At 41.5% G+C, this 26,066-nt stretch overlaps 1 protein-coding gene across 1 annotated transcript in view; it reads left to right on the top strand.

Annotated features, from left to right (window-relative positions):
* Positions 1–26,066, top strand: part of RhoGAP71E (Rho GTPase activating protein at 71E) — a 196,750-nt gene that overhangs the window by 136,281 nt on the left and 34,403 nt on the right. The gene's annotated exons all lie outside the window — the stretch shown is intronic.

Here is a 26,066-nt window from a genome sequence, read left to right as displayed (position 1 = left end):
GTATTGTTTTCTATACGCATGTTTTCACCCTAATGAACTGATTATCATATTTTTGAATGACGGTATCGCGTAGTTAGTAGTCTAGTGTGCTTATGGTTCGGCTACTGACATAAGGCCGCTTGTTCGATTGCGGGTGACGCTTCCGGACACTTGGTTAAACCCAGACTTTCCGAATTTTTCGGGTGCTGATGCAAATGGAAAACTATAGTGGTTACAGGTGTGAAGGATTATTTTTAAAAAGCCTACCCTCATATTTGATTTCACATTCGTTCAGCTTAAGTAGTACAAGGTGAGCTCTCTACCATCTCCTACCAAGACAACCTTCGGTTTGATTACCGTATCTTTTATACGAAAGCGAAACGATATTGAGGCTCGTCCAAAAATGTAATGAATAAGGGCGGATTTTGTTAAAAATATCGCTCAACCCACAACAGCGAATTTTAGGCTTAAAGACATGACTTCTCTTTTTTTAAGTCACCCACACGTTTTCTTCCAGTCCTTAATTTCGTAACTGGTGAAGCCCCACTAGAGGGATTGTTAAAATACGCAAGTGGACATTTTAGCGTTGCAAAGATTTTGGTAACGAAGAATATCTTACCATTAACCGCCAATTAGGACGGTGACAGTGCCCGTAATCAATAGAACACGCCGTGGAAAAGTAGATTTTGTTGTACCTTTCGACTTACCTGTGACGAAGGGTTGACAGTGAATTAAATCACGGGATAATGTTTGTTCCACGAAGCCATCTGCCGGGTTTCGCGGAATGGAGCGTAAACATTGCGTGTTTAGGTACGAAAAAAAAACAGTAGCGGAGCAGGGGCACGCTATTTGCAATAGTCAGCAGGCGAGGAACCAGACCACCGGGACGATTAAAGAGTTGCAAAATGAGATGGATGGAGCTGTCACGATTTGAGCGCGATAAGGCCACCTTGCGCGTCCTTCCCACACCCCCCTTTTTCTTCCCACCTCCCCCCCCTCTCTCTCTCCCCGTTCCCCCCTTCGTTGGCCCGCTTGAATGGGGGGCTTGAATCCATTCACCGTGTTCCCCCGCTGGGAAGCGTCGAGGTGGTGGTGTGTTGGCGATGGTGGCAGTGTTGGTAGTCGCACACCCTACCCACCATTCCTCACCTCCGCTTCCACACCCCCCCACCCCCCGGTTTCTTTCATTGGAGAGTTGGCGTCCGCGCAGATGCTAAGTGCACGCCAGCACGACACGCGAGGTAGAGGGGAGCTTGGGGGTGGGTTTCGAGGGTTAACGGGGGCACCCCCGGAATCGATTTCCTCCAGCCGGATGCTGTGGTTATCTCTCTCTCTCTCTTTCACTCCTTCAAACCCAGTCTTCCCCTTACTCCTCCTCCCCCATCCGTACTTTCATCCCCTTAGCTCCTCTTTTCCCACCCCCACTGCCTCTTCTCCTATGTCCTCCTCGTTCTCTTACCTTCATCCCCTCCACTCCCCCAACGAGAACACGAATCCGATTTTCTCGTCGGAAAAAATCGATATTCCTTCGGTTGGTGGAATCGATCGTCAGTCGATATCTCGTCGTGGTGCGTCTCGGTTCGTCGTGACTCCATCGCCTTGTTCCTTGCAACCTTGTTACTCGTGGAGTTAATTTGGCGATGCCATAAGGGTAATCATTGCATAAACTATTGACAATTGGTTTATTATCATGAAACATCCTTTGTGAAAACATGAGGTCATGATTGTAGTAGTGCTGGAGAGGTGTTACTAAAATAATGTGGGTTTAATATATACGTAGTGTTTGGAAATGATGAAGGTTTTAAAAATGAAATCCCCTATAGTTCTGCCCCTGTTTTCAGTGCTCAGAACTGGCCAGATTAATTAAAATGCATGCAGCTAAAGCTGAATTACTGTTTCCCTCTATCTTATAAATTTATGCGAAAATATTCTCAAAATGTTAGCCCTAGAGTTTGTGTGTTAAGCTTCATGACTCACTCACTGAAATATTCTCAGTTCCATCTGGGCTATCCTCTTAAGTAATACTGGTTTTCAACTAGACGTAAACCCTTCCTTGGTAATTGGTGAGGTATTTACCTCCTGGAGGATATTCTTAAATATATCGAAAAAATTATTTTAGACGAGATGGTAGAAATTCGTTTTCAATTGTGTTTTTGGATGACCAGTATCTTGGTAAGCAAGAAATCGAGCCATTATAGTTTTAAGATCATGGAAAACAAAGAACTTAAAACTTCATATGGAGGAGAATTAATAATAGATATTTGAGTCTTGCTGGCAAAACAATTTTTCTCACGGAGCAATAGGTAATTATCGTAGTGGCTTTGTTCTGATGACCCGCTCGACTACGCTTTTTGTGCTTCGAGATTAAACGAGAGTCATGACGCCAAATCCATTCATCCACGGCCGTCGGGAATTTGGGTTGGCCTATCATGTCGTCTACTCACGGCTCCAAACAGGCTGGTCTCCATCCTCATTATGAGCTCTAATCGGAGACATCTGGGAAGAAAACTTGAGCGTTCTATTGCATGAAGGAAGTGTGGTTCACTACATGTTTTACCACACTGCAGAATCAAAGTAAATAAAACTTCTGTCGTCGTCAGCAAAGTTGTCTTCATACGTTGGGATGCTGAATTATTATTTCCCTAATTTATGAATCAGCATGGGCTTCCATATGTTGTCGGTCTTAACTACATGGTATCCATCTCTTTTTTCTATATTTTGAATTTGGACGAAGTGATAACGATTCTGGATCAGGCAAATATTAAACTTTTTTTTCAATAGAAGGTTACGAAACAGTCCCAAAGTATTTCAGCTGTATGCATTAGTGCTGCCGGAAAAAAACCTTGGTCTGCCGAAACTCATGCCGAATGCCGCGTTTAGCAACCTGGTTAGGCGTGCTTCTCCCCACTCTCCCCTTCGACGGGTTTGGATGGAGACTTTCACTGGACGTTCAGGTACCCGGGTATCTAAATATCAGTGAACCCGAGTACCGTCCACCCGGCTACCGTATTTGTTTTGCGGTTTAGAAAAACATGGTGGGGCCATTGAAGTAATGGAGGTGAGTAGAATACTATTTCGTCCACTCTGCCTTATTAAATGGGGAATTAAGCTTTGTGATTATCTCTCTTGTGAAGACATTATAAAACTTTGAAAGAAAAAAATTAGTGAAATGATTGCGTTTGGTCTCGTTTATTGTTTACCATATTTCTCAATCCTCCTTCAGTCTAAAATAGGGCGGACGGACCTATACGTCCACATTTTGACTCCATCGTGCTCCCTTTGTGTGGGTGTACATTTCTCGAGAACAGGCAGTCGATATTTTCCATAATCGGCTAATCTTCTCTTGAAAATAGGCCGCATATTATTGCTTCCGTTATCATTAAATAAACAGTGTTTGGTAAAAATAACTCCATGTCAATTTCCACAAAAAAGGCTATAATTTCCCAATATTCGGTTACAACGAAATATTGACGTCTGGTGACGTGACGGCTTCAAATTATGATGCTTCCTCGAGACTGAGTCATGGGAAATAAATAGCATCCTGAGACTGGATCATGGGAAATAAAAGCATCATGTTACATTTATTTTATTTGACATTGTATGGTTTAGTACCCTGCAAGCCACTGCAAGGGTGTGTGGCAGGGGGTGAATATACACCAGACTAATTTTTGCCCGAATATTTTTATCCCTCCCGCGGTCGGGCAGTGTTATTCTGATCCCTTATCGATCGTAGAAGAAATGACATCTTGAATCATTCTCTTATACACTCGATCTCTATGATTTTATTGGCATAATCTCTCCTGCCGTAATAAGATGGGGGTAATAATACGTTTTCAATATCACTGCTAAAGAGACTTCCTTCCAATGTAATTCTACCTTCGCTCTGTGATTCCCAGCCTAGCTCCTCTAATATTTTGGTTACGCTACCAAGTTTATCATAACAACCGTTTTACGAGTCTAGCTCCTCTACGCTAAACGCGATCCAATTCGGCAATCAAGCCAACTTCTTGAGGATTCCATACACAAGTAGCATATTGTAAATGAAACCTAACGACTGAAATATAAAATTTCTATTTGGAATTTTCATCACATTTACCCAGTTCTTTTCTAATAAATCCTAATGTTTGTTACCTTGTCCACTTATTCCCCATGTAAGTTTCACCCCGGAGAGGTTGTGATTGAGGGTAACGCCCAAGTATTAAAGGAATTGATTTAAAAGGTATTTCTACGTACACATCAAGGGTGTTCACCAAGTGCCGGCCGAGTCAAGTCTTGATCTTGGTAATCAACTGGAAAGTAGGATCACTGCCGCACACCCTAGCGGTGGCTTACAAGGGATATGAATGAATAAGTAAACAAATAAAATAGGTTTCCATAAGTGAGCTCATCTCGGTGCTTATGAAGTTCGCACTTTTAGGACAGGTAGTTGCAAGGGGGGGAGTGTTAGTTTCTTCTTTGTAGCACTATATTGTTGCCCACTAAGTTCATTAAATATCACAGTTTCGACTTGAGACAGGGTTTTCCCTAGGCATCGCCCGGGGATCGAAACTGAGACCCTACGTTTTTCTCCGAATGGTCTGCCCAAGGATTCCTTTTCTTCCCTCTATAATTTAGTGTCTCCCCGTGGAGTTTACCCAATTAGAAAATAAAGTTGCCTTCGTCATCTCATCTTCGATCTATTTAAGAAATAACCGCTGTTGGTAAACTATACTCAGTGTCAAAATTCAGTGAAAAACACCTTTTTATTTGAGTACCTATTTGTATCTTATTGCTTCAGAATATGGTCAACTATTATGCTGGAGGAGGGGTAATAAAATCTTCTTAGCGTCATGTTGGGACAAAATCCAAAAAAGATTTTTTTTAAACAATTTTTAGCTTTTCTTATGGCTTAAGATGATCAATGGATGTGCCACCAGGTCGCCTGGGCGAGTCGGTACGATTTAGAAAAACCATTTGCCTACTTTTCCTGAAGTCGAAATATTGGCGCCGCCTTTCGCCGCCGCCCGTCGAGAACATCGATAGCAGTCGTCGCTCGTGTGAGAAGGGTGTGGGGAAACAGTTTTCGCCCGCGGCGGTGCAACCTTTCTGTCTGGAGTCTCGGTATGCGGGGCGACTCGGGGAGTTAGCAGAGTGGCCTTATTAACGAAAGTGTTTCGCGCGCTGTAATCGAACCGGGTCCCTCGCGGGAAAGCGACCATGGAGAGAGTGTGGGGGTGTATGGGGGTGGGAGGGTAGGAAAAAAAAAGGATCCCGTCGCACTCCTTTTTTTTCCGTCTCGCGTTGCCATCCGCCTTGCACTTTTATATCCGCTCCACATAACCCGCCTTCCCCCCTTAAACACACCTCATTTCCACCTCCACGTTCACTAGTAACGCTTGCCAACTATCGACTCGGATTCCAATGTAAAGTTTCCTTGCGAACTTTTCCCAATCAATCTTATTCGTTTTTCCTTGGCGCCACGGGTCGGGATCACTGATCTTCGAAGAGCGCGCTTTGTCGTCGCTGGCGTTATGGATGACGAAAGCGATGTCAATGTTCACGATTGCACGCTGCGGAGCGCAAAACATGGCCATTTCTGTGGCTTCAACGAATCGCCGAACAATGCTCGCGAGACTCGTGCTCTTAAACTCGTCCGCAAGGGATAATCGCGGCTTGGTCAGAGATAGCGCTTAAACCAAGAAGCACCCCTAAGAAAAAGGTGAAAATGTCATTAACTAGTGGTTCCCTGTCCAGTATGCGTATTGCCCTCGAGGCTTACTTGTGCATCACTAATGGTGGATGGATTTAGGTGACCATATGTGAATATTTTCTTATAATATCTTTGTAAGGTGGTCACAGCAGCAAGTTAAATTAGGTGTTAAATATATTGAAGTCCTGAATCATTTGTATGAATGTTTTTCCATGTGCAAAAATGTAAGTAAAAATGATTCGCGAGTATGACGTGCTAAAGTCATGCTGGTACTCAGTCGAGTTTGGCAAGAAATGTCATAATCAATGGTTGTCAAGCCCTGATGATAATCTATTAAGCTACTGATGAACATTATGTGGTACGTTGAAGCTAGGATATCATGGTAGAAAGTTTGAAGAAACAGTTTCAATCTGCCCTGCGTAGCCCTGCATCTGAATTTGTAATTCGCATGCAAGTGCTATTTACTTCAGGAATTAAGCTAAGGGGCCGTTGTACAGAAATAATTGTTGCAAGATTAATTACATTTTAGAGAGTTCGAGCATGAATTATGTTGTTGTCCCTGGAGTGGAAGCTTTTATTCAATGCCAAAGGGAAAAAATTGTCAAGGCTTCCGGTGTAGATAAAATTTGTATGAAATTGAAACAACTTAAAAGGAAGAGTTTCCAGGGAAACTCTTTGCTCGTAAATTTTCTTTTGACCTACATGTTCCAGTCTGGGCGGAAATAAAAATATTTTTATTTCTGTAATACATGTCTTTCCCTTAAGTTAAAAAAAAACCACATCGCCATAAGGAAAAAGGAATCATTAATATACATTCTTCGTTTTTATCCTGCCAACCACATTGATCTTAATAAAACTGTGAGAAAAGTAGAAGGAAATATCGAATGTCCCCCTTGTCCCTATTCTGGATGAGAAAGTTATAACGCCTTCAGCTTATTTTACCGAACACATTCGATGGCGTGCATTATCGGCGTTCACAAGAGGGCGGGAAACAAAGCAATGAGGTAGGTAATAAGAATAGTTCCTATTGATAACGGGGAATATGCCGTAAAACAGTGCGTCGGACGTTGATAGTGGATGACAGCTGAAGAGGCTCTAAATGATTCGGCTTCGTCCCCGAAAGCCCAGAGAAAAAAATCGATATTTTTGGATAATTCAAGCGAAAATAGTATCTCAGCGGTCCCTTCTACGGTCTTAGGTCCATATAATAGCATCAAAGCTTGATTAGCGATGATTTTCCCTTTGTTTTATGTTTCACCTACGATAATAAGTGGTAATTATTGGTCAAATTGTTTCGTTAATGACGGTAAAAATTTGCATCGAATCCAGCATCAGCGAATGCAGGTGCCCTGTGACTAATTAATGAGTCATGATTTTTTTATCAAATCATTAATGATCAATCGAAATTTGTTGCCGCGCGGGTTGCAGATTTAAAATTGAATGTGTACGAAATTCGTGATTGAAAAATAAACGAGGAAATGTTTAACTTGTGACTCGATAAACGCCGTATTTGCCTGTATCTCTATCGTATGATGATATCGTTCGTAAAAAAAAGAACGCGATCGTTGAAGTTTATCGCGCGTTGTCGTCATTCGTATATTTTTTCCATGCTTCTCGGGCGTCTGCTTATGATTTCGAAAACAGGCGCTCCCATGCCAGTAAAACGAGCTCATTAATGTTTCCGTATCCCCGAGAAATGCCCGAACCCAGGTCAAAATAATTGAATTCATAAGTGAGTGACGGGGTAACCCGAGCGAGCTCGGACGAATTAGAATGTCAAGGCGCTCATGACGTAAATTTTGGGGTTGGTGCAGTTTTGCTTGACGAAAGAGGGCGGTCTTTAAATCGAATAAAAAAAATGACCGTGGCGTGATCCATAGGACCGTCGGCTTTTCTGCAAAGATAGCTGCATAGCGGAATTTCGGAGAGCATAACTGACGCGGGTGATAGCGTACTATTTTGGGAAATTTTCATGACGGTCGTGTTCTTAATAACGAACGATATAACTGCTCTGGCTGTGGGCGTCAAGCATTCAATAGCGATTATACTAGGTATTGTTAGAGGTGGGGCGAAATCGTAGGTGAGCCTAAGTTTGGTGTTTCAAAAAATGCAAGAAAAGCAATTAGGATCCTTTCTTTGCCTCGGGGCCTTTCAGTCGGATACAATTTTGGGCCAAGGATTATGTGGTAGTTGCGTGGGATCGCATTCCTTTGGATCTGGAAGAATTGGTAGAATTATTTTGCTTTATACGTACGTGTTTACCGTGACGAATTTAAAGAAGCTGCGAGGAATGCCACAGCACTGTAAGCGCTATCTCAAGTCATATAATCTGAGGACGGCGGTAATCTATAAATAAAGAGTTTAGCGAAATTGAAGGTCGCAAGTTCGAAGCAATGTAGGCATTGCAATGCCTCACACGTTAAATTAGGCCTTTTTTGAGCGTAACGTCTCATCATGTCGAGGTGGAATAAATACTGTTATACTCTTATACATCCCCCTCGGATCTAAATCTTGACTTGAACTGTAAATACGTCATTTATTATCATAAATGCTGTGAAAATCTGACATAACACACCTCTAAATAACCTCGACTTTAATGCACGATTCCATAGCTGAGGAATAATTGGCTGTGAATTCGTGGCGCTTGAAAGCGATGTAGGCGGTCCTTCATAACGAAATACTATTTATTCTTAAATTTGTCTAAATAGTTTGTAGAGATTGTGAACGATTTCAGAAGATAGTTAGTTGCTAATCCTATTCCATCTCTTATGATTTTTTTATTCGCGACAAATTTTGGACTTTATCCGGTCATTTTTTTGGTGAAATATCGAATTGTTAAATGACGTCAGCCACGTGACTAATTTTCTGTGATATCATGCAAATTGGCGCGGAACCTGTGAGTCACGTCAGTTTTGATCCCCAGTCGTCTTCATTTTGTTCACTGATTTGTACGAGATATTATTTGGGATGATGCTGTTTCGACTGGTGGCATTAACACCGCCGCTCGCTCCGATGTGCATTCGAGAGGAACCAATCACCTTTAGAGAAATAATAAAACGTTCTTATATATTGGGTCACGCGCTGTTTTCGCGGCAAGCGGGGAATTTAACGGTGTTTTTTTCTGCGTCGTACTCGATTGATCGAGAGCCGACCCTTATCTCTCTTCGTTTCTCCTCCTTCCCCCACCCCCTTTCGTCTTTATCTCAGCCTCTGGTCCCTCCCACGGCGGGAGGCGGGCAGTGAGTTAGCTAGCAGCCTTTCGCACCTCGCCGCGCGCACGTAAATCGGGTTAAATCGGTGGCGGCCCAATTCGATGGCCCAAGGCCATCGAATTGGGCCTTAATTTTCCCGAGCAAATTGATGATGCATCGATACGTCATCGATATTTTTTAATATCGACTTTGCCTAATTGGATGGTTATATCGAACCGTTATGAGTATCACCTATTATTACACGGGCTATGCTGTAATTGTTATTACTGATGCATGTAATCATCCACTTGATGGTGGCGATTCAATTAGTAGTGAAGGCGTGACTAAATAGGCGAGGAAGCGATCCGTGAATGAGTCTAGGACTAGCAGGAGCAGTAGAGAAAAGATTATCGGAGGTGATGGAAACGTAGTACTTCAGAAGAATAATGAAAATAAAATGGATAGCCGGCTTAGCAAATGAATTACTTCGAAGAATTGGTGAAACACGTACGCAGGTAAGTTACGCAAGTAAGAGAAAGAGGGAAGCTAATTGGATACATACTGTGCAGGCAAGGCTCTACATGAAGGAAACATTACAGAGGAAGCGATGAATTAGAGCACAAATCCAGATGAACTTAGAGAAGCAGGTTATGGAAAATGTCGTTACGAAGACCTATGAGGTAATGGAGAGAAAGGCAGGGAAGAGAATAGTTTGGATATCCAATTCAACGCATATAAACACAGCAATACGAGTGGGCCCAATGCATGCAGGTATTTTGTTGATTTCTGCTTTGTATTTTTTCTATTGTCGCCGTTCAACCTTTCGCTGCAGTTGCATGTCGTAAGAGGCAAAGGGTGTCTTGATTGTTCCTGATGATGTGACCTAAAATGCTTTTAAAAACTAGAACGGTGTCAAAGCAAATAAGAAGCGTCTACCGAAAATGTACTCAATGACAGTTTAAGTGTACAAAATACCCCACAAGCTGCCGCTAGAGTTGTGGCGGAGGGTTTTCAGGCATCATGCATAAATGTACAAGTATTAATTCATGCAGGCATTTGAATATATTTAGATGGTATCCAGAAACGCATGCACATAAACGTATAAATATCTATGTACACCATGCAGTAATTGATTGAGTCGTTAAATATTCATTTTAATTAAACATATTTATGCGCTTGTGTTCGATTTTGTTGCTGATTTCGTATCGTGTGAGGAAATAACGAATACTTGAATGCGTCGGTGACGATGTTCATCTCTCATATTTTATCTCGATTGTCGAATCTGCTAATCTCGTATAATTAGGGCCGGCAAACCTTCCTTCTGTGTCACAGTAGCTTAGGTGTCATTTACCAATCCATAAGTCTGCCGTCCTCTCTTCATGAACTAAGGGGCTCCCAACCTAATTCCTCCAACATACCCATCACGCTCTCTCTCTTCTCGTAGCAATTTTAAACAAATATGGCGTAATTTCTCGGAATCTTCTTCAATTCCATAATGAACATTTTCTCAATTATTTGCCGCGCTACCAAAACTTCTCGTACCACGACCACGGCTTGCGACTTGAACACAACAAGATGTAGGATTCGACTCTTATACAATATCAAATTTAAATGTTAGTCACTAATATAAATGTAAATCATTCAATTGATTGAAATTATATTACTTTATATTATAGAACTTTACTTTACTTATTAGAATATTACTTTAGTATTATAGAACCTATATCCGCTGTGGTATCTTGAGTTAAAATTACTTCTCTACATATGCTAGACGAACTGCTAGGAAGTTGAGCAATCGGTAAGATTTAGATAAGATAGCGATTGACGAATGATTGATTTACTATAGTGACGATATAAACGATGCTGTCATTATTCCTCGTCATATCTGAAACATTTTTCCAACTTTGATATTTACTCTGTCGACGGACAACACCGGAAAATGAATCACGCTCAGCTCTCTCGCACCCTCTCGCTCCTCTTCGTTTTCTGGTGCTCTCGTTAAAAAAAATAGAAATATTTTTGTTTTCCTGCGTTAAGTGTTGGTCGTTTCTTTTTTTCATTTTGCCAGAAACCCCAAAGTGTATCCGCCCAATTTAGGGAAGGGGCGACTGCCCATCTAAGAGCAAAACTTGGGAACGAAAAAAAAATGGAAAACAACCGCGCCCACAACGGCGGCCCATCCTCTTCATTCCCCGCCCCGATTGCCCAACCCGCATTGTGTCCTGTCTATTATATAGTTTCCCTTTCCGAAAGGACAAGGGGACCCTTTTTTCCGCTCACTATTGTTCGACCTTCCCCAGGCCATCGCCGCCTGGTCGCGTTAAAAAGGACGGCACGCGACGCGCCGCGACTCCGATTCCCGAAAATCAGGAACTGTCGTGGCGCGCACGTTATTGTGTTCGGCCCTAATAGCGCCGTTATTATATACCTCCGCGGTCTTTCGAGCCGTTCGTTCTCCCATGGGAGAGGGGTATCATTTTCTACGCGGACCATGTTGTTTCGGGGGAGGGATTGTTCATTCAAATGGCGCCCACTTACTCGGGGAACGGGAGATGGGGGTTGACTCTGGCACGTGACTCGGCTCAGTTTTTCCAGGGATGTGTCGCAGTTCCCTCGCTCTCCGTTCCAACGGTCGTTTCACCGCCTCGATCGTGTGTACGGGGATCACTTTCATCGACTTTCGTATTTGGGGTGGATGATATGGGTGATAAACGTATCCAAAAATCAATGAACGAAGCTGAGGAATGTCTCCGGGAAACCATTTAAGGGTACATGATTTAGCACCTGCAATATGCTTTGATCTCCTTGGATATTACTGGTAATAGTGGAAATTACCCTTCCTAAAGGTAAATTAGTGGCGTGAAATATTTGATTTAGTCAAAAGAAGGTATTCATTTGAATAAATTGCGATTGATTGAGAAAAGAAATTTAAAATCACTGACTGTGCACAGTTAAATGCTTCTCTGATAAGATAATCGCCAAGCCAATCGCTAATGGGGATGCTTGCGTGACTTGTTGATTAGTAGAAACTCAAGATAGATACATAATGAAAAGTCATTCACTTCTATGCATTAATTTAGTATATTGACATGGATCGTTGTTTTCTCGTTAATTTACTGCCTTGACACGTATCCTTTGGTTGATTCCGAGACCAGACTTTGTGAGAATAATCTTGCGCCGGGAATCAGCTGTTGACCACTCTCCCTCTGGTTTGCTTTTGAATAAAGTTATTCTCTACGTATGCATTCTGAGCAGATCTGATCTCCAGTTTCATCTGAGGCCAAAGTGAGTGCCGGCGGGAAAATTGCATCCAGCGTTGCATAGTTATGTGTTATTCAGTTTAAACGATGGTAAATAATAATCATCAGTTTTTAGCACATTCATTTCACGCTCCGAAAGCCAAGAAATAAATGATTCCAAGTTTCAATCTAACCAACCAGGCCAAAATTCGGGCCGATGTTCCTGGTTTTTGAGCTAAGAAATATTTTGTAAAACCTATTGCTCTTGGGATTTTTCCATGGGTATTTGTGATTGAGTGGAATCAACTTTTATGGTTTCTAGTGATATCAGTATTCTTATTTGTATTTTTTCATCTCGTTTGGGTGGAAATCACTTGTCTGGAGTGCTGGATGATGAATCAATCATCAGACGCATTTTTGGTTTTGATTGTCAGTGTAAGTTCGTCAGGAAGTTCATGTCATGCTATTCGGACAAAATAAATGTTTCAAAATAGGAACCGTGACAGTGATTACCTTGGCGAGAAAGACTCTTTTGATCATATCGACTTTCAGCGGACTTAGAGCTGTCTACACCGCATCCTTTAGCCTATCGCATCTGCGTTATCTTTTAACATTCTGTTGTTGTCTGTTTGCATTGTGATGAACACAGGTGAAATGCAACGTCGTGATAGTAAAATGTTCTGACAGGATGGCAACTCCGAATGGCTCTTAAGTACGCTGATGTTCCCGATTGGTGTTGTATGCCGTCCCATGAAGTCGTGTTCTATGCTTAGTCGACTTTCTCTATTAACAGAATCGTGAACACCTTCCTCGGGGACTCATTCCTTTACCACCGGTGCATCCCATTATAAAGCTTCCTAAGAATCCCCATCGCACTGTTCGTTTGCTCGCCTGCGAATGTTAATCGCCCTCTGATTGAGTTGATACCACCGCATAGGAATAACTATTTCTTCGGGAATGTTTCTTTCCCTCTTGTATTTATTTGTCTCGTTAGTTTTTCCGCCACGTGCGTTATTTTTTTTTTATCTTCCAAAAAGGTTGTTCTGCCTATTCGATCCCTCTCAGAACCCTATTATCGTTTCGCCAAAGGCATAACTTAAAGACGTGTTTTTACTTGTCATTTCTTTTTCCTTAATAAATATAAAAAAAATTTTAAGGGGTCAAAACTTTCTCCTGACGATTCATGATAGAAGAAAGGGTAGCTTATCAATAGGATCTTATCTCGTTGTCGTCCATAAAACGGCTGGAATTCGAAATGGGGTACGTTAAAAAACAAGATCGACATCGTAAAAAATGGCTGATCCGTCCAAGATATATGGAACAAGTCTTTCTAGTCGCCAACTCACATGAGGGCAACAACCTTCTCATTTTATCGGCGATCTCTAAAGTGGTTCCTAGTCCACGGCATTGCCCCTTTCCATGACAAATCTCCTTTCAGCAATTATCCTTTCTCCGTCCATCGATTGGTTAAAAGTTTGCCACTCGTTTACAAATATGATACGAATGCTGTTTCGATGTTGAGCTGATCAACACCCCCTCTGGAATAATAGTTATAGTTAAACTTTCCGAAATCCGCTGTAAAGAAGTGATCTCGAGGTCGCCTATTTTTGGACGAGTTGAAGAATTCTTTTTTAAATTTTTATATTCATCTTGCATCGTTTTCTCATTTATTCGTCTTCCAATGCAAAATTTGTTCGAGTACAGCCCTCCATTCTTACCCCTCCAATGCTATTTTTTTATCCTTTCATTTTCATGTCCTGCTTCTTTTATCTGCGTATTAATCCTTGGGTCTCACTCGTGGAGTCCTTACTTTTGTAGTGTCTTCCATGTCCGCTATGCCTCAAGGTGCGATCAATGCTTCTGGTCTTACGTCTCGGCTAGTGTTCTGCACTACGTACGTTGTACGTGCAAATTCTTATCTTCTGCATATTTCCAATGTTCATATTATCTATTCTATCTCCAAAAAAGAAGATATTTAAAGATTCAGTTAGTTCTTTAAACCTAAACAATATTTTAAGGATTTTCTACTGAATTGAGTAATCATTACATTGGAATGAATACATTGCATGAGTAAAACTGTGATTCTATAACTATGGGAAGGTTCTTTGGCATTAAACAGCATAAAGTGAGGGTCCGGTTCACACCGTCAGTACCATAGGTAATTAACACTATGCATACGAGTTAACCTGGTTAAAACGATTCTTTGACATTTCTATTGCTGTTTCCGAGTCCTCATTACTTTCAGAGTAGGAACAGTGAAAAACTCGAGGACTGAAATAAGGCTGACTTGTTACTTAGACGTCTGGTGTTATATCAGTGAATTCTTCTAAAAATTGGAGAAATATAAATTCCCGAAACGTGACTGGTTTCGCTGTTGACCTACCATGGCGTTTGAGTTTACAAAAAAATATGACGTCGCCAATCGAGGCCACCTATCCTATCTCCAAAGTTCTCATAATCGAACCCACGCATTAATCATTCTTAGACTACCGTAAACCTTCTGCATGGCAAAACAAATAAATTTGACTAAATCTTTATCGCGACGTTTTTGGGAAAAGGTTATATTTTTAAGTTGGGAATTTTTTTAAATATGATATAGCCGTAGAAAGTATATTTTCCGCCGGATTTCAACAAAAGCTACCAATGAATTTTTATTATCTTATTCCCATGTCAGCATAAATCGAAGTCCTTCTCACGATAACCACCTAATGTAAACTCGTAAATGGCTCCGAATTCAAGTGTACCTTTGAATGTGACCATAAATGTAGCTATCAATCATTAATAGTTGTGATTGCAAGCATGGGCATTGTTAATATTAATGCCGATTCGTTTCTTTTCTTCGGAAAATAATACCAGAATTAATTTAATGACTTCGAGTTAAACGAGCTTCAAAAAATTGCTCATCAAAAAGAGATTTTGAATGCGCGTGGGAAGAAACCCGAAAAAAGTGGTGAAACATGCATTCTCCTCCTATGGAGAGTTATTTTTCTCACATGAATTTTCCCAAATTTATTCGGGTGTTCATTTTTTTTTGCTTCAGAACGTGGAGGGTTAAAATGCGGAATTAATCAGTCCTAAATTGAAACTGGTTTGCAATGAATCATCCATATTTACTGAAAAGCGTTGATAGGGAATACTAGCAACAGTAATGTTACGTGTTATCGTCCCGAGTTTGAAAAGTTTAACGGGAATTCAAAGTTACTTGGCAGTGAATTGTAGGAAAGCTTTCCTTGAGACGGTGATCGCAGTAAGCACCGCACGGTCTCCAGTACATTCTCTAAATCCGCGAGCCCTTTCCGAATCCGCCTCCTTAATTCCGATCTGGCTTGCAGGACAGGTTCGTTTTCGCTTCTTCTAATACCGATTCACATGGAGAGATTCCGTTTTCATTCGATGTAATGCGCAGTGATCGTAATTGAGCGTCTCCGAGTTGAGCTGTCACCATCCTCAAGTGAATTTCATTCTGGTTAGACGAAATATTTTGGTAGGAATTGACGGTTAAGTGGAATGCGAAGAGTTGTTCACGCTGCTCAGTCTCGCAATAAAAGCGTGACGTGGTGCAGATTATTTTTCGCGTTTCCAAATTTCTCAAAGTGTGTGGCAATCCTCCATAGATTTCACCCTTAAACTAAAGTCACACACTTTTATGAGAGAATATACTAGGCCCACTGCGACGTGCCTTGACAATGGGATTTGTTTGGGTTTTTTTCCGTCATGGTACGTCACTACGGTAAAACTAATTAGCCTATTTCAACTGGTTCTAACGCGGAAGATATTACTCGGAAACAGGCATTGCAAACTTGGTGTTACTGAAATTAGATGAGAATATCTCCTTCCTCATCCAATTACTTCAATTTTCTTCTGGAGCGTTTTTGTCTTTGCCCACCTGCCCACTGAGAGAGGCCTCGATGTACGAGATAAGACGAGGTTACGACGCAGTCTTTATCAAGAATTGACAGAATGAAAGCCATGCAGTTTTTGCGTAGATATTTTTGCGAAATGGTAATGGGCGATTTGGAAGCAATATCACGTCGTGAATGCAAAAGGCTCCCGCAGTAGGCGTCGTTAAATTAATAGGGACGCGGTAATATATGGATTTCGGCTGCTTCGGAATGCCAAAGCTGGCTAATACGGCCGAAACACGTAAATAGGCGCAGTCTACGTGGTGTCGTAATTTCAGCGTGCATCGAGCTCCGTCCCGCACCGTCGTGAGTGTGACATTGGGTTCGGAACGGTGTGACGACATTGACGTACGTGCGGCGTTGTTAAGAAGATTTCTACTCGTCGCTCGGTGATTTCCAACAAGATGTTTCGGTGCACCGCGGTGTTCGTGGTGTCTCACTTAGGCTCGTGCACCGAGCGCCCAGGGTGGTTTCCGCCCTCCCTTCCTCGCTTCTCGCCGCGCGCGTCGCTTCCCACTTCATGGTCGGTGCGTCGGCCTTTCACGCTGCGGCGTCTGGCTTCGAGTTTCCGCGGATATCCGTGATGTCTTTCAGCCTTGGCCCGAGTCTGTTCCCACGTTACGCCCACGTGTGCTGCTCTCCTCACTCCACCTCAACACCTCCCACTCACACACATTCCCCCCCTCGTGTCGAACCGGGGTATGCACTTAGTGGCATGAGCACACTGGCGGCGACCCCTCCCCGTCATGCCGACGGTGGAAGGTAAGTCAGTGCTGCGACAGTGCACCGTCTGCCAAGATGAACGAGATAAAAGAGTGTAGAGAATGCCAGGATGTCTATGCGATAGCGTTCTTCAGCAGCCTTCCACAATAGACATCTCTTTACTGGGTTTAAGAACATGTGTTAGTCGTCCGTCACTGGCTGAAAATGTTTGGTTTATTAATTACAAGTACGGCGGTTACTCTGAGTAAAATTGAAAAAAAGATTAGTTAAGGCTTCAAATATAGAGCGTAGTGCTTTATGGGTGTGAGACTTGGTCTTTGAGAGAATACGATGGGCGCAGATCGGAGGCTTTTGAGATGTGGGCGGGGCGGAGAATGACGAAAATTAGTTGAATCGAGAGGAAGGCAAACACCGAGGTTTGAAATGAGGTGTCCAAAGAGAGGAAATTACTGAAGGAATACCGAAAAAGGCAGAGAGGAAATTGTGAAAGTTAGTGTAAGTAAGAATGGTCAGTTATGAATTAGAAGTAGGAAATCCCCTAGACACTTAAAAATTAATACGTTGTCGTTAAGAGGTCGAAAAATTAGCTTTAAAATAAGTAGAATACCTTTATTGATGGATTAAAGTAGAATTTTCCGTCCGAGAATGCCGAGTGTCGACTTCGTACATTCATGGTGGAGCCATGGAACTAAAATGTATCATTTGATGCGTAATAATTGTCACTTTCATAATCCGTATTATCTTTTTCGATAACTCTTGATAGAGAAGATGTAAGGTCAAAATTATCGTTGCAGTTCTGTTACGAGCTAATTGGCTGTAGCTAAGTGTCCTTGGTTAACAATCTCGAGTAAGTGGATGAAGGAAAATCGTCAATAATTCTCGTTTGAATGAAATTTTCAATAATTCGATCGAGATGCGAAAAATGACTAACAGCTGGGAAAGTCTATTAGTTACATTCTCTGCCGAGGTCAATACTTGTAGACAAATTATTTCATGTTTAATGTGTACATAGAAATTTCAAGAATTGCTTGGGATGAATAATTGTAGATCCCTTGGAGTCTTTAAGTGGGAGCAAATGACCTCGTATCGGCCGTCTCCCCCAATAAACTCGTATACGATCAATACATGATGGAAAAAATCACCTGGTTTATTTTTATACCTACTAGAGATTTTCTAAGTGGTTTTTACAGACCCCCTTAAGAGTATCCACCTTCGAAGGCTCTCCGATGTACTCGACATAATTACATAATGGCTGACGTTATCATACTCGAAAGCTAAAATAAGCCCGTGAGTATTTTTTGTTTTGGCACAGAATTGGCGAAGCGGCATGAATTTAAGGCTTGAGTATCTACACTTTATAAAAACTGCAATCTTCATGTAAGTAGAAAATTATACCGGATACCTGATTTAGAATCGCTTTGATCGAATTACCTGTAAACTGTGCGTGCTGTATTAAGTAAGTCTGTCTTGTGTTATTTTGCGGTTAAAAAAGTTAATTTTCAATTGTTTGAAATGGTAAGCTTTCATTTGTGTGCCTCTACTTCGTAGGAAACTCGGCTGTTAGTATTATTTCATTAGAGTCAATTTGGCTCAAAAGGGCATTCAGGATCAGAAATTTGAAAACGAGGTTTTTGGTTGCTGCTGATGATATTTTGTAGTTAGGTCGGCTTATGATTTCTTCGTCAATGTCAGAAAATTTTCAACTGGTGCCTTGAAGTGCTATATTTTAATGGAGTAAAAATAAACGTGGTGGTAAATTATGGACCGCAATACTCCGCACCTTTGCAGGCAGGCGAGAGATCGAATCGTAAATCCCCAAATGTATAGGAAAATATCCTAATTTGTTTGAAGCATAAGTGTAAGCGGATGGAAAAAATAATATGAAATAGTGTGAAATTACGATTTTTAATGAAAGGAATTTTGCAAAAAAAACGCAGTTGAAATTACGTGTAGAATATTTCATTAGTATGGCAGCACGGAGAACCGTGTGCACCTGGATTCATGTGATGGCATGCAGATTTATTTCATACGCACGTACAAAAACACTGAGCGTTACCTCGGGACAAAATTTTACGAAATATATTTTTTTCTTGCCAGCAACTCCTCCTTAGTATTTTCATAGACACGCGAGCTATCATCATACGGATTTTAAGAATCTCATTGAGATGGCCAGGATTTACGACATATGACATTGTAAGTTGCCCTTGAAGAGGCTTCAGGATACAGGTATATTCGAGGCATGTATAAAATCCGCTCCTAAAAATACTACGAGCTCATAGATCGCATATTTAGTGATCGCACCTCATAGATTCTATACTAAATAGTCTTAGGGAAGTTGTATTCGAGTAATCATAAGCATATTATCTATGACAGAAGATGATACTCCGTGTTCGAAACCGGTTCATAAATATCATTCTGTTGCATAGCGTCGTTCTTTTCATATTTTGCGTCATGATGGAGTTCCACTAAGTCACGCCTTTCACGATCGCTGTATTAAATACGCGAAGACTGAAATATCGTGCGACAAATTTTGCTATCCTCTCCACGGCTACCACCTCTGTGCTCGTACTTTTGACATTGGTGCGCAGACATTTAAAATCGTGCGTAAAACTTAAGTAAAATTCACCGTGAAATATTCCCGTGGAAGTCCCGTATTCTTTTAGACCTTCAAAGTAAATACCTGTGAGGGCGAAAGATCCAGGGGCGTGGATCCAAACCTGTTTGTGGAAATATTTACTGAGGATCGGCTAGAGGATTGTTCAAAAGTTCGTCACGTGACTCTCACATCCTTCCTTTCTTCTCAAGTTTCGCTTTTCAAGGGAGAACACTGATAAAACAAAACCAATAGTCTTGTCAGTCCGAAGACGACATCCTGAGATATATTCCTATCTGTAGGAATCCCTCTGTTTTCGAGGTTTTTTCTCGGTGAGGAGTAGCCGAGGGTAGGGCCTCTTGATGGCCTTGCAATCTCCAAGTGGAGCAACGAATAAGCGCGGCATCCCATTTTAAAATGGCCCGCCACACAGGGCGCCCACTGAGTACGCAGCTTCTCGGTTATACCTGAGGGCAGAGGCACCCGAGGATGCTGGGTCGGTTCCGCCTCCACCGGCCAGCGGTTAAGGAGGCGTTGGAAACGCCGAAAAGCTAGTGCGCTCACACATCAAGCTGGGAATGGTCACCCTGGTATGTGACTATCATTTCCCTCCTCCCGATTGTCAGATTGACCACTCAGTAAGGACAATCGGGGAAAACACGGGAATTTAATATGCGAATCGGGAATATGATATGGGAGTCTGGAATTGCCAATCACAACGGCTTTCCTTTTATCTGCGAGATTAGTTCGTTTAAGGGAGAAAATATCGCGCGTGAAAGCCTTGGGGACCAGTGGCACGGGAAGGGATGACACATACCTAACATCCACCCGAAAAAAAACCTACGCTACGCACGCTCGTCGGGAAAGATTCTAAAATGTGAATCTATTGACAGAGTGGGCACCCTTATTGTTGTAATTCCGGTATTTTACTACTTGGGCTTGTCACCTGAGTAAGAATATTCTTTTTAAAAGATAGCTTTACAGTGAATCAAAAAGAATGAACTTTGTTGGAACATCGAAAAAAATTGGATCCATGTTCACGCACCCATGACCTAAAACTTTACCTCATACTTGGCCAAAAATGACCGTATAAAGAATTGCGTAAAAAAATAATTGTAAAAAAGACTCATCATTCACCCAAGAAGTCAGCTCATTATTTTCAGTTTTTTAGCGAAACCCCCTCATTTTTCTCCTTAACTTTGTTATCTCCCTAACTGAGCTGGTTCACAGCTCGCCTGCTGTATCCTAATCATCTGAAAAGTAAGTGACGATGATTAATGCCAATAAAAAGGTTCATAATGATATCCGTAATAAGTAAGAAGACCAAGTTAATAATTGAAGCGCTAGGGAACAAACTACAGTTTGTGGATCATCTGATATATTCGGCCGTTTTGGAGAAAAATAACTGTAATAGTGACATTTGGAGAGGAATTGCGTTTCCTGTAGAAACCTAAATTTTATTGGAAAAAATGTCCACGTTCAGCAATATTGTCAATCTTTTGTGAAACATGATTGTCTTTGAAGAAATAGTAATCGATGACAGATATTCAGTGAAGACCTAATGGAAAGATAAGAATTTATTAGGTGGTTCAGTGCTGTATAGTTCCGAAACCTGGTTTTTGTTGCAAACTGTAAAGGGTACAGCAATTTTGTGTCCTGAGTACGTGCTCGGAATAATGTGACAAAGAAAAGAGAGAACCATAAATTTTATTTCTAAATAAATACCCTGGGTTTCGCTCATTCAATGATGAAATCAATGTTTCACGAATATATCCTGGAAATAATTGGAATGTTCTACTTACTTGCTCTGAATTTAATTCTTGTGCGTGTTCGATATATCGTCAGAAAGATCATTTTTCATCGTTTTTCAGCATGATTTTTCCTAAGTGTTCCATGCATGAGAAATATTTTTTTTATCCTCAAAAATCATGAGCAGGTTCTAGTTCCTACCATTCCTTGCTGCTTAAAAAATTCACAAAAAATTGATACATGCTTATTTTGTGTATCTATGGTATAATACATTTGAAAAACTCTTTGTGCTAAAATAAAAGAACCGCTTTGGTTGCTGTACACGTCCAAAGCTGGTGAACGTGACCTGTGCGACAATATATCTCCTAATTTGTGATTGGGTGTAATGAATTCGTCGTGCACGTTATTGCTCGTGATTTCTCGTATTTCTTGTTTTCTCCCATTTGCGATTACAACATCATTTATTTGAAGCCCTGGAGAGAATTGAATATTGCGTCTTTTACTGTTGACTTCGAAGTCCTATTATGGTCCGATACATTGGCGTATGTGAGCCAAACGTGAATTTTTAATGAGAGCGCAGTGTTACATTGGTGAAATAAGGTTCAGATCGTATCCTCGCGGAGTACTCGTTCTTCCGGTACTTTGTCCACCTAAACGGGCATTCAATCTCACCGTGCTCCGGCGGTTCGTAGAAGGCTTTTAAGGATCGCGAACTACATGTTAACGGGGGCGAACGCTGTCCGCAAAACATCTCCTCCTACCCTCCCCCTCTTTCACCCCCTCCCCAAAACCTCGCCGCCTCAAGCTTTGAGACGATCTTGGGGAGGTAGCGAATCCCAGCCCCTGCCCAGCCTCCCCCCCTCTCCCAAGGGACCTCCTTGTCATCCATCGAACCATTTGAAGCATCTCTTTCCACTCCCCCTCCCCAAAGTGGTTTCCCCTCGCAACACTCCATACTTCCTTCCTCTCCATTCTCTCGCTTCCGCATTTCCATCCCCTCGACGCCCGCCCCAGAGAACTCGATCGTGGGCGGCAAATCGGATTGGTGAGGGGGAGTTTTACAGGCCGCAGTGTCGGTGATATATCTTAAAGTTTTCTCATGCGACTCGACGTAAATGCCGACAGGGTACCTTTACGTCGATGTCCGGGAGCATCGAAAACTCTCATACAATATTAATTAAATTGTTTTTATTTCGTGCTACCATGTTTTCAAATTTTGTTTGTTGAAACACTGGAGAAACGACGCAATATACTCGTTTTCATTACGTTCGTTGTTTCGTTACTCGAAGGGAGGACTTAGAAGATCGCTAATGCGTTTGCAAATTTTTCTTGAGAAAAGGTACATTCCGATCTGTTCGACTTCTGGTTCGTCGCTTAGCATTATGGCCTTGTTCATCAGCGTTGGAACCATGGTAGTCCAAATGCCTTCAGGGAGATTTCCAATTTTTTCCCCATTTAAAAATGTTGCTGTGACCTTCGTATTTATTATCAAGGCAGAAAGAAAACGATAAGAAGTGAGTGTCTGTTATTTTATATGCGGGCATACATATCCGCCTGTAGATTTTTTTATGATGGCAGTGTGCCCTTTAAGAATTAAGTAAACGAATTAGTCAATTTATTACCTTTCCCGATAGTACCGTAGTAGTCTTGTTGGCTCCTCACCCCCACCCTGAATACGAGGTGAAATGTAGACTCCTTTGGGATTAGTTCGCAGCGAGATCTACTCCCAATTATCAAAAGGAATCCTTTATTATATTTACGAGGGAGGGTTATTTTTTTAGTTAGGTCCGTTTGGTCATTTAAAAATGTTTGTTTAAAAAAGTATTTTATGACGATTGTAGTTTTCTACAAACTACTTCACTTTTCTGCATGATCGCCGTTCGTTTCTAATAATTTTTCGTAACGATACGCTAGCTTCTTTAACCCCTCATCATAGAAGTAGCCTGGGAATTGAAACAGTTTACAACGGCGGTCTTGAGTTCCTCCTCTTCAAACCGCTGTCCATCAAGTCTCTGTTTGTGCACAGCCAATGTGCAAGAAGAGGAAATAGTCGCTAGGTGCATGCTCCGTCTTTTTGGTAGTGGTCCAAAAACGATCGTCCTTTCATCGTTATTTACTCTGCTGTGTTGCTCGGTAAGCATTTTCGGTACCCATCTTACACATTGTGATATCCGAACTATTCCGTAATAATCGTGTAAATAGTTGTGCTTCCAACAAGAGGGAATTTATCAACAAAAGAATTTATCGTCACTCTTTTCAATCAGAATGCAGTTCTTGGTCCAATTGTTGAACGATTTCACCGGTCTGGATTCTGGGCCTGCCACGACACTCTGCATCATGCACATTTGTGAGTTCTTTTTTGAAGTCTCGACGGCATTAATTGTCTAACCGTTCCTTCGCTCATGACTCTAGGTGCGTAAACTAGACACAACTCCTGATGAATTTGGGCCGCTGATGGTCCTTTTTAACACAAAATGGAGTCACAGCACACACTGGCTGGAGCAATGATTTTCGTGGACATTGTTATCTGCATTCCCGTCCTCACTAACACCAGGGTCTAAGAGCTTTTTTCTAATGTAATGACCTTAACTTATGGGTGGTAGTGTGGCTTTCTTCAGAGATGGAGAGTGGACGTAAAGAAAAAAAATTGAATTAAAAGTTATAGTTTGATATACTACTTGTTAAATTTTTAATTCTCGGCATAGAAGGACTTCTAGACATGTTAAGGTTCTAGTTCATTCTCCCAGTGAAAGGCTTCAAAGCATCTTGCAAACAAATTTGAGATGATAATAGTCAGGTAAACTTGGCAGTAAAAGGTACTCCGCGTATGAACCTCGCCGAATAAAATGCGAATTTACCAAAAAGAGCGATTCTTTTGCGTGTCTTAATTCGACAAAATCTGATTAAATACATGAATCCAACCCGTATGTTTCCATTTGAATCTTCATAGACAGAGGTTGCTTACTCATGTAAACAAAATCTCTGGAAAACATGTTCATGAGATTAAATGTTCGTAAATTTTATGCAAAAACGCGTGACCTTATCAGTCTGTAGCATCAATCCTTATTTGCGGGCATTTACCTATTTCCTCTGCCCGAACCTCTCTCAAATGAATCAGCACTAGTTCTAGTGTTTTAGGTTTTTTGATTTTGTGATTTATCCTCGATTTGTGAGTGAACTTGTCCACGTCTAATTAGGGTGTTAAAGGGGGGACGACCCATTTTTCAAGCATGGAAACTTCTGCATCGATGTATTTTACATTAGCATCGCCGGTCCTCGAGAGAGAGAGAGAGAGAGAAAGGTGCTTGAATGGACCGAGTGGGGGATAAGGAGTGTCGGGGTGGGAGTTCGGGGGAGGGGGAATCGTCCCCCTTCCCTCTCTCCTCCGCCACATCACTCTTCCCTTCGAATCCGTGTCCGGAGTGGCTGATCAATGAACTTCGTCCTTCCTCCCCTCACATCCCCCGCCCTTCCCCAGTGCCCTTTTCATGAACTACTTCAACAGAGCTCAGCTTCCATTCCCCTTATATGCCTCACGAGGGAACCGGAATGGCTAGGCTCGGATGTGTCGTTCGCGTCTCTCCTTTCTTTTGTTTCTTCTTTTCACCCCCCCCCCCCAAGTCTTTTTCATCCTCCAAAACTTGATGCAGTCATTTGTTTTCTGACGCCATACTAAATTTTTTTTGCAGTTGACAAAACATAATTTTTTTTCAACTTTTAGTGTTCCATTAACTTTTTTCGTATCTTTCAAGTTCCAAAACTTGCTATTATTCACCATTTGAAATTTTGTTCCGCTGCATTTTTAATGTCTGCGTTACATGCAAGTTGTATTTACCGACCATAAATTTGGAATTCTTTGACGTTCTAAAGTTGTAATGCATAATAATAATTTTTTTATGTGACTGAGGATTGATGATGCCTGTTAATCCATGGCCAAGTTTTAGCTGCATATGTCTGCTGCTACGTGTATTTCTCATGAATAAATGAACCCTCACTAATAGACCAAAACCTTAAACAAACTTGCTAGGCAGAAAGAATCTAGGCTCAGTGTTTTGTCCCTACTTACACTGAATGTTGGAAACTTAATAAAAAATACTACTCTTGCTCTTTAATTTTTACCCCGAGAATTCTCTTCGGGTATCGAGATATTTTAGTAACTGTTGTTTTTGAGAACAATTGATGTGCGTACAAAGTTCACTAGTCAATATAATTTCCCTATCAGGTGAGCTTTGTCCCTAGCATGTCTTTTTGAAGAAAGTTTACTCAAGGATTTCCAAAGATTTTTGTTATACTACCTTGATCAAAAAGTTCCCGGAATAACCACCGTGTGCCGCTCCCATCGTTCCGATTTGAGTTCTGTTTTTTTTGTTAAATTGGTACATCTGTTGTTGATATTCCCTTTAAATCTTAGTGTCATAACTTGACATTTGCAAATGTTACGTAGCCAAGAGTACATCTATCTCTGTGTGTGTTGGCGATTTTTTACAATTGCAGAAATGGATTTAAATTTGCAACAACGAACTTGTATTAAATTTTGCGTAAAAAACGGATTTAGTGGCGCACGGACGTTGGAAATGTTGGAAAAGTGTTTCGGCAACGATTCTCTAAAAAAAACGGTCGTTTACCAGTGGCACGAGCGGTTCAGAAGTGGTCGTGAGTCAATCGAAGATGATGAACGCAGTGGCAGACCATCGACATCGAAAGTCGGTGAAAAAATTGATAAAGTAAAAGAAATGTTGGTCAATAACCGCAAATTAACCATCAGAGAAATAGCGGAGGACTTGAACATTGCCTATGGATCCGCCCAAGACATTGTGGTTAATGATTTGGGTTTCCGTCGTGTAGCAGCAAAGTTGGTGCCAAAAGACCTCAATTTCATGCAAAAAAGAGACCGTGTTGACGTCGCAAAAGACATGATTTGCGAGGCCACATTCATCAAAAGGATCATTACTGGAGACGAGACGTGGGTTTATGAGTACGACACGCAATCCAGACATCAGG

Source organism: Hetaerina americana, unplaced genomic scaffold (genome assembly GCF_022747635.1).
Source record: "Hetaerina americana unplaced genomic scaffold, ioHetAmer1.1.p SCAF_8, whole genome shotgun sequence".
Taxonomy (NCBI): Eukaryota; Metazoa; Arthropoda; class Insecta; order Odonata; family Calopterygidae; genus Hetaerina; species Hetaerina americana.
Note: the sequence above shows the minus strand (reverse complement) of the source record. Positions and strands in the feature narration are given on the sequence as shown.